At 39.6% G+C, this 9,881-nt stretch overlaps 1 protein-coding gene across 9 annotated transcripts in view; it reads right to left on the bottom strand.

The window, feature by feature from the left end:
- Positions 1–9,881, bottom strand: part of B3galt1 (beta-1,3-galactosyltransferase 1) — a 550,921-nt gene that overhangs the window by 109,888 nt on the left and 431,152 nt on the right. Inside the window, exon 3 of one of the 9 annotated variants that reach the window (XM_029469656.1) lies at positions 5,346–5,470. The exons of the other annotated variants lie outside the window; for them this stretch is intronic. The gene's annotated coding sequence lies outside the window, so the exon portion shown is untranslated. The remainder of the gene's footprint in view (positions 1–5,345; positions 5,471–9,881) is intronic. 9 annotated transcript variants of the gene reach the window in all.

Genomic DNA, 9,881 nt, shown 5'->3' with positions numbered 1-9,881 from the left:
TTTTTTTGGTTTTTCGAGACAGGGTTTCTCTGTGTATCCCTGGCTGTCTTGGAACTCACTATGTAGACCAGGCTGGTCTCGAACTCAGAAATTCACCTGCCTCTGCCTCCCGAGTGCTGGGATTAAAGGTGTGCACAACCACGCCTGGCTAAGAGCTCTTTTCTATACCTACTTCCTCTCAGCTTCCCAGATGGGATGGGCTTCCAGGTCTCAGCGGGGTGTTTAGGTCTACCCCATGATGGGTATACTACAGTCGAGGAGCCTTCTGAGGACTGTCCTGAGAAGTGCACACCACATGTACCATGATTCCAGAGGAAATCTTGCTCGGAATTTGAATATTTAAGTTACAAATCAACTACTTTTTGAATCCTTTTGAAATCAGAACTGGGTGGTTCTGAGTGCCCCATCACCCTAATCCCGACCCTGTATTCACCGGACATTGACTGTTCAAGCATGGGAGTACACATTGAAACAGAAGTCTTGAATGTGTAGAAGACACACAAAGCTGCCACATCTGGATGGATGCAGACTACACACACCGTCCAGATGTTTGAAAATACATTGTGTGTAGGTGGTAAGGTTATGTGCTTGGCAGTGTTGTTATTGGTTTCAGGTGCAAAAACCTGCCTTGATCCCCAAGAAGCAGAATGTTAATGCATAGGGTGCAACAGAGACCACTGAGGATTAGGGTCCGGGTCTATGCTGTGGACTTGTAGTGATTTGGGTGAGATAGGTAACAAGGTAAGGTCCCCAGCCATACAAATATTTCTTTTTATCCCTTTCCTCTCTTTCAGAAGGATTTCTGGCAGGCTGAATCAGAGGCTTGATATCAGCTCTGATTTTAGCTATTTTAAGCCTCTTAACTTTCTGGTCCTTTTTCTTAGATTCAAAAGCAGGTTGCATCTATTGTGTTTTTTTCTTTCTCAAACCCTCATCAATAAGCCTCCTGGTACAAGAACTATTGAGTGTAAACACAGAATCACAGACTCTCCTTAACCTCAGAGTGGAAAGTGTCAGAGGATGAAGTTCTAGGAATCTCTTTTAAATAAACTCCCCAGGTTAGACTAATGCAGACACAAGAGACTTTGGCTGCAGCATAACCTTATTCTGGGTCATAAAACCTTCACTTTTCAATTTTATTGACCTATAGAATCTAGAAATCAAGTAACATAAAAAAGTTATGAGCCCAAGTATCAGGGTGCTTCTGAAAATGTACTGTAAGCAGTAAGCGACTTGATAATCGTTCATCACAGACACTTGCTCTGGAATATGATCTTAAACGTGGCAGGCTTTTTTCCTGTCTGAAATCTGATTTCCATAGAAGATCAATAAGAGAATACGTTGCCAATATGGTAACCATTTATTATTTGATTTTTTTACTAAAACCCCGCTCTAAGCAATTGACATTTGAAACAAATCATTCCTCCATCGGCCATAATCATACTTTATTGCCTTTGTTCTCAAGTATTCATTTCATTTCCAATCTCCTATTGTATAAAGCAGGCACAGAACTTATGGAGTCTAGTTTATCACAGTGCAAATGGAGTGGAGACGAAAAGCGAATGGGAGCGGGGGGTGGGGGGGGAATCTGCCTCAGCTCCACAGTCAAGACCCTTTCTCTAGGAGACCCCACTCTGGTCTGTGGTGAGACACATTGAATAAACACTGCCACAGAGTGTCCAACTTTCAGAAGCTTGCTGACTTACTTTGTTTACAATGAAAACAGTGGTTTATCTGAAACCAAGACAAAGCATGTAGGAAGTGAATCCACATTTCCACAAGAAGAGAAGATCGTTGGGGTTTGGAGCCTGTCTGGGCAGAGGCCTGCATGATTTGGTGCCTGACTCTCTGCATGGACTCTGAGAGGTTTGTAATTTTCAAATCCAGCTATGCTGTTGCAATTGTTTTTCCAGATTCTCCAAGGAGCCTTCTACCCTCCAGAGTGGTCTGCATACAGAGCCAAGTTTGAACAGGTATTTACATGGCTATTGTTTTCTCACCACAATCAGTTGGTAGATAGCTGACCTAACATGGAGCTTAGGCACATTCATCGGAGTTTGTCACTGTTCACATCGTCCGGGAAAGTCAGCACTGTGTGACTTAAGTGTCACTGTGGCTCACTTCAGTTTGATTGGCTCAGACTGGGTTCCTCTGCAGTTACAGTTCTACTTTCAAGAGGAGTTGCTAAAGATGCAGGGGACATTCTATCCCACGGTGTCCAAGTACTATGAAATTCTAAGACAAAGGCTTTCTTTTCTTTGTCTTTGGAGCATCTTTTCTCCTGGCCTATGTTCATTTCTTAGAACAGCGGTGTAGTTTTTCTGTCAGGCAAATCTTACTCAGAGAAGCAACTAAGTGGGATGTGGAAAGGGAAGAGTTATTCTCCATTCACAGTAGAGCCTGCACTACACTAAACAAATAAGCAAACAAACCAGCCAGATGTATCTCTTTTGCAAAATCGCCAACGAATTATACATAAATGGTATAACAGTCACACACACAGGTTTTCTTGTGCCTGTAAAAGGCCTTTGTAGGCTCCTCCTCAAGTACTCTCTTTTAATTTTATTTGTCAGAAAATGTAGAAATGACTTAGGCATTTGAATATATGTATCTGCATATGGAATGCACACACACACAACACCACACACATACACACACACACACACACACACACACACACACACACACACACACAGTTAAAAGTGCTGCTCCTTTCACTGGAAATCATCCTATACTAAAACAACTCATGAAGACATGAAATGCGGACTGCACATCATACCTATTTGGCTCTCATCTGTTCCCTCTTTTAGCCCTGAAAATGATTCTGTTTCCAAGTTAAATTCTCAGTGCACCTCAAACTCTTTCAACAAGAAAAAGTTCCTTATGTGTCAAAAGGGGCAGGCAATATGACTTCCAGAAGATAAGATGCACAGAGCAATACAGTATTAGGCATGGTGTCTGATTTTCATACAGAGGTATAAATGAGACTTTATAAAGAAAAAACTCGTTTTAGGTTGTCACAGCTCTGGCACATATGAATACAATGCCTTCAGCTCCAATTTAGTCAGCCCCTGCCTGGATCTTGGGTTGTCATTATATCCTTTCCCAATCTCTGCAGTGGTATCTGATGAGTTATTCCTGACTGGCTCCTTAGAAACATGGTCACACACTCTGGAGGCGCCTTACTAAATGATCCAATATCCCAGTGATTAGGGCTTCTGGGAAGAACATGAGTGACTGAACAAGCCCCGTATCGCATGTTTCTGTGTTCCTGCAGGGCTCCTGGACCCCGCCTTACTTGCTTTGCATAGTCTTACTTCCTGTGGTTCCTCAAGTATGTTTCTACCCAACACATATGCTTGCTGTCAGTTTTTGTGGATTCACCCGAGCAGTAACGACTCCTTGTGGTTGTGTCTCCTCCCTGAACCGTCCATCAGGCTAGAGCCCAATCATTCCAAGTTCTGTATCAGTTAGTGCTGGAGTAGATTTTTCTTTTGAATGGCTATATTGAAGAGACGTCTCACCTGTTCTAATCATTCCCAATAAGCAGACAGCCTTCACTTCTGCTTCAGTGTGCTTTACCCTGCACTGTTAACACTTGCTAAAATGCAATGCAATACAATGGTGTGATATCTCTGTCACTGTCCCATCTAATTCTGTCCTCTACCCTAAAACTTGATTCTTAGGGTGCTTTCAGCCTTGAACAATGGCTTGGTGTTATGGAAAATTTTATGTACGCTGTTAAAATCTAAAGAAACGGTAAAAGAAAAAAGTCATTTTCAATGTATGGAAAGGTCAAGACAGTAAATATAGTCACTATTCCTTTAGTAATGTGCCAAAATATGTCCCAATGGAAGCGCTTGATTTCTTTTATTAGGTATCAGCACATTATGATTCAGAAGCCATAGCCTACTACCATTTTTATAAATAAAGCTTTATTTGAGCATGGCCCTGGTCATCCATTTACGTTGCTTATGCTTGTGTTCTTGATACAATAGCAGAGTTGAGTAGTAGTATTAATTGATTTTTCCACATGTAATCAAATATCAGATGAGAAGTTAATCAAGAGAGGAAGGGTTTATTTTGTTTGACAGACTGAGGGTGCGGATCATCAAGGCAAGTAGTCATAAGACTGCCCAGTGCACCCACTTTCTCCCATTACAACGTTTCTCTGAGTGCTTCACAGATCTTCCCAAAACAGCAGCAGCAACAACAACAACAATAACAACAGCAACAACAACACTATTTTGGCACCAAGTGACCCAACACAAGCCTCCAGGAGATGTTTCATATTTACATTCTACCTGTGCTTTTATTTTTTTATTTATTTTTTTTTACAAAGCTGACACATTTACATCTTGCCCTTGTACACTAAACCCCCACTACTTCCATCTTCTACCAATACGTCATCTCTCTCGACTAGATCCTAAAGAAAGGGTGGCACACACCTTTAATCCCAGCTCTTGGGAGGCAGAGGCAGGTGGATTTCTGAGTTCAAGGCCAGCCTGGACTACAAAGTGAGTTCCAGGACAGCCAGGGCTATACAAAAAAACCTTTTTCTAAAAAAAAAAAAAAAAAAAAAAAAAAAAAAAAAGAAACTTCTACTAAATCAGTTAGGATCCTGTAGTCAGGTACCAACTCCAAATTGTTTTCACCATGGAAAGAGGAAACATCTTTCCAGACTGTTTTGAGTGAGGATATTATTGTTAACTCAAGAAGCAAACAAAACCCAGGCTTTAAATTTTACAGAAGAAAACTTTTAAGGCAGCCTAGTGAGGAATGAACTTTAGATACCTTTTGAAATAATTATTATATTCTGATATCTGTTCAGAAATATCAGGTCTACTTCTTCCTGGATGCTTTCCTTAGAGTCTATGTGGTTTGACCACACCCTACTGCTGCATATATCCAGCCTTACTGGATTAGGGGAGGAATCAGACAGATTTGATTTCCTCCCCCATTAGATTAACTTTTACAAAGACACACTGATGAATGTTTAAGTCAGTTAGATTTGCAATAGAAAAGGTATTTTTTTTCTCAATCTCATTTGTTAAATTGAGGTTCACAGAATGAAGGGATACTTTCTCAGGGCAATCAGATGATGGGCTGGCTGACAGTTGATGGCACAGTCATTCTACGTGGGTATCTTCAGAACCACTGACAATTTAAAGTGGTAGAAGAAGGAGGAGATTCTCCACCCTCTCAAGCTATTTTATTTTTTCTTCTGCACTGATTAAAATAGAGGAGTCATCATTGTCAATGAGCAGAGCTCATCACTGCTTTTTATCAAATGCAAGGAGGTGTAAATACAAACTGTTAAGCAGAAGTGAAAGATCATGACTCACCGTCTGACAGTGAAGCTATTAAACATAATCAAAGACTCAGGGTGAACTCACGCTGCTTCTCAGCACATTGCTAAGGAATCCTTTCCACGGTGAAACTAGGACAAAATGTCACAAGCTTCAAAACGCTGTTAGAAAGAAAGGCTTGGTTTACTCATCTAAAGACACTTTTCAGCCTTCAAGAGAAGATTTACTTACCATAGCATAAATCACATTGCATTTAATCTGGACCCCGGCTTCTCAGACTGTAAGCGATAATGGATTAAAAGACATTCTCATCTGAAGCCTTAGGACACTTAGCGGTCATTAAAATATATTGTCCATCGAGTGGACGATGTTTTACGTACGCTAACAACAAAGTCGATGTTTGTTGTCTCTTACAAATCCAAAGTTAGTGATTTATTATCAGGAAGTTAGTTGGACCATGATGTAAGATACGTGGTTCTATATTGAGAAGTGAAAATCCAGCTCATGGAATAGGATTCTGCCATGTTGAGTGAAAGGAACAGATGGCTGGGCATGTACGTGCAAGAGAACAGATGTGGCAATCTCAAAGTTTCTTAAATGTTACCTGAAAGAGCTTAGTGATATTTTGCTCAGCTGTCCTTCAAGAGATGTGTGTTCAATGCTGAGTCGTTATGAGACATCTGTCTATGAAAAGGTTGTGAACCAAAGGGCTTTTGTGATTAATATCCTAGGTTCTATGAAAATCTTACTCAAGACTGTCTGAAAGTTGAAATTGTCTTCTAATGGTATCCCTTGGCCAGCGGAAATGGGTACAAATTAGCTTTATCTGTATTGTATGCCAGCTGCTTCTGCCTAAGTTTCTGTGTATAGACAGCATGGAGCCTGGAATACTGCAATTGCTTAACATGTTTATGAATGGCTAAAAGAATGATTCTTATCATATATTGTTGAGTTAGAAGCATAAGAATAGAGATACTGTTCTTCCCAGGGAAGGCTGGTTTGCCTGGCAATCGTCTCTTAGTCCATTAAGAAGGTTCTCAGCCTTTTTAATGCTGCTAATCTTTAATACAGTACCTCATGTTGGAGTGACCCTCCCATCCACAAAATTATTTTGTTGCTACTTCATAACTGTAATTTTGTTAGTGTTATAAGTTGTAATGTAAATAAAATAAATTTTAATGTAATTATTGATAAACAGAATATCTGATATGCCACCCTAAATGGGTTGTAACACACAGGGAGAGAACCTTTGCCCAGGAAATATGATGTTATTCCTTTCACACACACACACACACACACACACACACACACACACACACACACACACCATTCCATAAAAGCAAATCTCAAGGTTAGGGTTAGGAGTTGTAACACAGTGGTAGAGCATTTGCCTAACATGCTTAAAATGCTTGGTTTCACTCCTCAGAAACACACACACACACACATACACACACACACACAGAGCAAACATCAAATGCTAACATTTTTATTGTGTTTCCATATGATTATCTAAGAATCTAGGCTTTGTGATCTGAGTTCAAACCTATCTTTCTTTACCCATGTTGTGTTGTTTCTTCTGACATTATGAATCAAGCATCACTATACAGTAGCATCTTTGGACCCTCCTTCAGCCTCCATATCTTCCGCTACACTGCCTGTATTAGTTTGGCAGTTCTTAGTGGGCAAGTGAGGAGGGATCGTGATCTCAGAGAAGGCTTCAGAGATACTCATATTTGCCATTGAGACTTTGTTAACTCTGAGAATTTCCAGTAGACGTGGGCACAGGCTTTTCATCAATATTAATTGTGTGTGTGTGGTCATGTGTGTTTGTGTGTGTGTGTGTTTATGTGTGTGTGTGTGTATTACATCTAAGTGAATAACCCACATCTTAGGCAGCCTGCATGAGAGTGCCTGTCTGTCCAATTGATTTTACAGCCTTTACACTGATGTCTAAAACATTACTCAAGAGCTGAGTATTACTGAACACTCAACATTGTATATACAGTGTATCATTTGTCCTTCCCAGGGAACCCACATCAAACTCTTGACAGGCATTGCATTTATTATTTTAATTTCCTCTTACATTTCTTTAGTATCTACACAAAACAGTTCCTTTGTGTTTTTTATTCATTGTATTCACAGAACACTGATAGTGAACTTGGAAAAAAATGTAGGAAGAAAAAACGGGATTATATGTGAAGATACCAAATTCTAGTTTGGTAGAGCATTTAATCATCAGCTTAAAGTATGTTTTTTTTGACACGTGTTGACCTTATGTTTAATAGTTGGAATCAGAATGATAAACGCATTAAAAAATCCTGTAAATGCAATGAGCAGCCAGTGGTCTACCCCGACCCTCCCATGCTTTTTGAATCTCTGTAAATTCATTTCTGAGGGTTCCCTCTACTCTCTGAAACTCTTGTATAATTTGATCCAGGATGAAATTGTGCAGAACACTATGTCCTCTGGGTTAGACTCATAGTGTATTCATGTGGATTTATTTTGTTCATTAAAAACTTAGGAGAAAAGACAGGGGAAAATGGGAATTAAATACGTTTCTTGTCAGCCTCCCTGGCCTCAAATGTTCCTGGTCTCCCTTTCTCTGCCTGCAATGGCTTCCTGCAGGTCTCCAGATGGTTAGTGGCCTCATTTACTGCTGAATCTCTTTCACACTGGTGCAGTCTGGATCCACCAGATTCACTCTCAGATAAGTTCATCTGAAAAATATTTCATTGTGAATGAGTTGTGGGTTATTAAGAATAGGCATGGGTAAGTTATTGAGAATGGTGTTTTCTAGTCAAGAGGCATTTGTATTTTAGTAAGAGGTAATGCCCTGATCCAAAGGAAAAGAAAACTGATGCTGGCAGGCATAAAGTCATCAGGCATGAAAGGTCAGAAAACCTACGAACTCCACAGTGCTGGCTCTTAACGACACTAGATACTGCCACTCTTACAATGCTGCCCCCTTATCAGCACGAATAAACAAGACATTATGCAGATATAAGCCTCACATACTGACATTAACAAATTTTGAACTCACATAAAAGGGAAAAATCATCAGGACACAAACTTATGTCAATTTATGGGACAAAGGAGCTGATATTTGGGGCAGGATAAGAAGGAGACCACCAGAAATAAAGAGAATAAACACATTATCTGCTTACTCTTAGTGGTTTTATATGCATTATTCTATATACAATGCACTATTTTAAATATAGAGAATACATGTGTGTTTGCTAATCTCTTCTTAGATCATAATATGCACAATGATCTACTTGGTTTATGAAGTTTGTAGGAAAGAGGATCTCCAAGTGCAGAATAAACTAAAGGCTCTATTGCAGATGACATCACAATCTAAAAACAAACACTACAATGCTAAGAGGGTAGCTTATGTTTGTATACAACAGAGCATACTAAGCTTTCCAAACATGCCTCTGGGATTTTTAACCAAATTATTATTAACTGGAGTGTGTGGATATTTTACCACTGATAATGATACTAGAGTAAGAACTCTTGGTCACATATTTTTTAAATTAAATATTTATTTATTTATTTATTTATTTTCTTTACAACTTAATATTGATGACTCAAGGAAGACAGGGACTCCACATGAAGACGAACAGAGTCAATAATCTGGACCCTTGGAGGCTCCCAGAGACTGCATTACCAACCAAAGAGTGAGCACAGGCTAGACCTAGGCACCCCTGCACACATGTAGCAGATGAGCCGCTTGGTCTTCATGGGGGGTCACTGAAACATATGGAGCAGGAGCTGCCCCTGAGCCTGTTGCCTGTCTTTGGATCCTACTTCCCTAAATGGTCTCATATTTCTTTAAAGGAAATTAATAATATGTTAATTTGTTCCAAATTAGGGCCGTTCTGGTGCATAGGATGAAGTCAGGACTTTCTTCTGTCCATTGTTTTTTTGAGAACAGTAACTGACTCGCTCACAGAATGTGGTGCTGGCCTTTGATTCAGTCATGCGTGCTGCATCACAGAGGTGAGGAAAGGCTGGAAAGGGCTTGTGAGATGATTACACATTGTGTAAATCAATGCAGTGTGCTGGCAACTGCAGTGACTTTTCAGTATGTAGACTGGCTTGTGAAATTTAGTAAAGACCTCATATTTTTTTTCAGAATATAATAGTTTTATATAATATTTAAAAAGTATAAGAGCTGAAATTCCTTTAAAATGAAAAATTATTGTACAGCATGAGTTTCATGGATATGCTCTAAGAAACTGGATAAAATCTTTGTGAATTTATGTTTTCCATAAAGGAGTTGATGTCTTTTCTAGCTTTAAAACAGCTATCTATTTCATAATTGGCTTTATTATCCATTTCTATTCCAATCAACATTGCAAACTCAGAAAATTAGACACAAATAATAGATTTAGCAAAATGATATAGTTAAATGGGGTAGAAATAATTAAAAAGAAATATAAGGTATAGAGAAATGTATAAAAAGGATTGATCAGGGGCTGGTGAGATGGCTCAGTGGGTAAGAGCACCCGACTGCTCTTCCAAAGGTCCAGAGTTCAAATCCCAGCAACCACATGGTGGCTCACAACCATC

The sequence above is a fragment of the Mus caroli genome, chromosome 2 (assembly GCF_900094665.2).
Source record: "Mus caroli chromosome 2, CAROLI_EIJ_v1.1, whole genome shotgun sequence".
NCBI classification, from domain to species: Eukaryota; Metazoa; Chordata; class Mammalia; order Rodentia; family Muridae; genus Mus; species Mus caroli.
The sequence above is the reverse complement of the archived record's forward strand: the minus strand, read 5'-3'. Positions and strand labels throughout refer to the sequence as shown.